Genomic DNA, 3,917 nt, shown 5'->3' with positions numbered 1-3,917 from the left:
GAGATAAGTCTCGTCATCTTAACTTCGGTATGAGTTTTAGCGATCTTATTAATCAAAGTTTAAGGGCTGGCACTGGCCAAGTAACTCACGGAGGCTCATTGGTTTCAGTCCAGTTGTATTGCTCACCTGTTCTCCAGATAGGGTTGTGTAGTTTATGTCTCAGAAAATTGTCTGCTCTTGATGTGTGTTGTGTTAGAGATAACTGGCAGCGGTCGACGCTAGCATACTGGGAGCAGAGCACCACGGCGGCAGAGAGATATTTGAGGCCATGTCCTCTCCTTTACATCTTGGGTTATGTTGTCACTTTTGCGTGATTCCATCTTTCCGGTGCTGAACTATAGCATCCAAAGTTCAATTGCATTGCCATGTTGAGTATATTTCTATGTCATTCTCTGCCTCGTGGATGTCTTGTATTGATTTGAATCCTTGGTCTGCTCGCGTCTATCGCCAATTCACACGAAATATTGAAGCAACCTTATTTTAAGGGTATTGTCATATAGTCATGTTCTAGTTGTAATCATTCTAAGAATATTGTTGATTAATCAACTGAGTAAGTAAATTTGAAGGTCCGTTTAGTCAAAATTAAAGGACCCCCTTAATTGTTTTAGTCATTTTTATACAGTTTTGTTTAGGAAAGTTGGCAAGCCGAACGTTAAATATCTGTATTCTTAGGCTTAATCTGTTTCTCCCCTGATTGCAAGTAGTGAGAGTTCTGCTATGAATTTTATGGACATTTGTGCTATTTAAGTAAAGCTTTACCTAAGTATATATACCTAGTCATATTCAAATTTCAAGTTTTACGGGTCTCGTTCCACTTAACGAAATTTATTTATTATTTGTCCAACTGATCTGGCCTTGTGATTTTATAATGCTTTTGATTGTAATAAAATATGTAGCAACTACAACGGATTACTATTGTGATTTTGGTGTGTCACTACCATACCCCATATCACAGAGGATGAAATGTTTCATGAAATATATGAAAACCTGTTTTTGATACATTCAACGATTAAGAGGGTGGAATATAGGATGTAATGTTTTATGAAAGTATTTCAGTGCGAAAGAGTTTTTAAAGCGAAATCTATGAATATTGTGTTATTGAAAACTACGTGTTTCACTGTTTTTGGAACTACAACCTCCAAGAAGGTGCAATAGGGGCACAGGTTTCACTGACCCATAGCCTTCCAGCCCAACCTGCAAAGTATACGGACTTGAAATTTGATGAAGATGTAAATCTTACGCTGAAAGCATCATTTAAGAAGAGATTGTTCGAAATTTCACTCCTATGGGGGTGAAACATGGGTTGAAAGTCTTTTTTTTTTTTTAAATATGTCCCTATGTCCCTATTGAAGCTATAACTACAAAACTACGAAAATTGACATTTGGTGTCTCAGTCAGATACAAAAAAGAAACAGGTTTTTAGCATTTTCCGAAATTCCTCCATTGGGGGATAAAATAATTAGTGAAGGTTTTTTGAAAATAAATCATTATTAAAGAACTACTGAAGCATTTTTATAGCTACATCTATGAAAATAGGTATTTGACATCTCGGTTGGATGTAAAAAAAATGTGTTTCGTTGCTTTTGGAAATTTAACTCACTAATAGAGTGAAATAGGGGATGTAATGTTTTATGAAATATTTCACTATAAAAGCATTTTTAGAATTAAATGGATGAAGATTTGAATTTGGCTCCTCGGCTCTAAATAGAAGAATACGTGTTTAATTGTTTTTGAAAACCCAACCCCTAAAGGCTGTGAGATGTTTCAGAAAATGGTTCATTATGAAAGGATTGCTAAATATATCTGACAATTCGTATTCGGCTAATATGTTACAATTTTTAAAAACTACGTGTTTTTCTGGTTTTGGAACTTCGAGCATAAGGGGATGAAAATTTTAATGAAATATTTATTGCGTTATATTAAAATATTTTAAATCTGCATCTATGAAAACCGGTATTTCACTTCTCAATTAGATATAAAGAAATATGCGTTAGGGAATGGAAGACTGTACGGACATATCACCACAAGAATACAAACGGCTTGATTAACAAAAACCTTGGACTCCAGCTGTCAGCATTGCTTTTTGATCATTCAGTAAAAGACCTTGCTTCAACGGCGCTAAGTTTAGAAAGTTTAGAAAGTGTTGCAGTTTATAAAAGACATAAAAAAAACGATTAAAGAAAAAAATTCTTTGCAGACCATGAACGGTCTACGCAAGTAAAGAAGCGGATGATAAGCTAGCTCTTTATGCAAATGAGTTGGTCAGTTTAAGTTCCGAGACATGTCATGCAGCAGGAACGGAATCCTATAGTTGCTACGATTGGCTAAAGGAAAAGTTTTGCAGAATCACTCGAAATCACTTCTGCAAGTGGCTAAGAATCTCGTAATGAATAAAAATTCTGTACTGAGAATTCCAAGGTGGGAGATGCAAGATTCCTCCCCCCCCCCCCCCCCTTCCCCCTCCTCACAATGCTATCCTTCTTTACCTACAGCAAAAAATAAATAAATAAATTAATAAATAAAACTAGAGAAATTTCTACTGTGAAACTATTTGCATACAAGAGAACGGCCCTTGAAATTTAACTCTTCAAAGTTTTAAGCCCTGCTCATTCCGGATATTGATTAGAAAGTGTTAATCCACATGTGAAACCTGAGTATATAATCCCTGTGACATTTGATCAACGGTGTTCCATAAGGACAGGTTCTCATTCAAAACGTTCGAAAATTCAATTTCTTTGTAGTTGCATTTTTTAAAGGTGTACTTGTCTAGACTCTTGGAACAGAAAGTTTTTTTTTTTAATCCGTGCTTTACAAAAGTTTCTACAGTCCATTGTTTGAAGCAGTGTCACGGCTGCCATGAGCCGAGCGGGGTACCCGCCATGTGTCCAACGCCTTGTCACGGTTCGCGCGGCTCCCCCTGTTGGAGGTTCGAGTCCTCCCTCGGGCATGGTTGTGTGTGTGTTGTCCTTAGCATAAGTTACTGTAAGTAGTGTGTAAACATAGGGACTGATGGTTCAAATGGCTCTGAGCACTTTGGGACTTAACATCTGAGGTCATCAGTTTCCTAGAACTTAGAACGACTTAAACCTAACTAAATTAAGGACATCACACACACCCATGCTCGAGGCAGGATTTGAACCTGCGACCGTAGCGGTCGCGTGGCTCCCGACTGAAGCGCCTACAACCGCTCGGCCACATCGGCCGGTCTATCATGTATTCTAGAAGAGTTGCAAGGTCGTCAGTGGCGCCTGTTCTTTCGAGAGCAGTTACTATCTTCATATCTATGGTTAAACGTTACCCAGCCATTGACCTTCGTCTGTGCGAATGCGCACAGGTTGCCGGAACTCTTACGGGAATCGTCACCTTAGTGTGAGCCAGTAATGAGTGGATGGACAAATACCTATTAAGTACATTACGTATGCGGATTGTGGACGGTTGGGGATGTGAGTCTCATGGGAAGCGTGCGAGGGATAAATTCCTGCAGTCGTGCTGTTCATGTGTGCCCTCGATGGCTCAGATGGATTGAGCGTCTGCCTTGTAAGCAGGAGATTCTGGGTTCGAGTCCCAGTAGGGGCACACTTTTCAGCTGTCCCCATCGAAGTATATCAACAACACCTGTCGGCAGCTGAGGGTTTCAATTAATTATCAGTTGTGAAGGTGATTCGATGAACCCTTTGCCAGGCACTTAAATGTGTTTTGCAGGGTATCCATATAGATGTAGATGATAACTCATCCCGTGTCGCACGTGCTCAAAATGATTCATACTGCAGAATGCATGCAAACATACTCATCGAAAATACGGACGAATATCAAGTGCAGGCTGCCGAGTGCTGCATATCCAGCTTTGACAGATCGGCTTTTCCTGCTAAGAAGAACAGGAAGTTGCTGTCTAGGAACAATCAGAGGTAGAGGAAGGG

The 3,917-nt window shown here is 39.3% G+C and overlaps 1 non-coding gene across 1 annotated transcript; it reads left to right on the top strand.

Moving 5' to 3' along the window:
- Positions 1–3,501: 3,501 nt before the first annotated feature.
- On the top strand, positions 3,502–3,576 carry Trnat-ugu (transfer RNA threonine (anticodon UGU)). Its single transcript has one exon. It is a non-coding gene; the product is annotated as a tRNA-Thr (tRNA).
- Positions 3,577–3,917: the final 341 nt, after the last annotated feature.

Source organism: Schistocerca gregaria, unplaced genomic scaffold, assembly GCF_023897955.1.
Source record: "Schistocerca gregaria isolate iqSchGreg1 unplaced genomic scaffold, iqSchGreg1.2 ptg000352l, whole genome shotgun sequence".
NCBI classification, from domain to species: Eukaryota; Metazoa; Arthropoda; class Insecta; order Orthoptera; family Acrididae; genus Schistocerca; species Schistocerca gregaria.
This window is presented reverse-complemented; position numbering and strand designations above follow the sequence as displayed.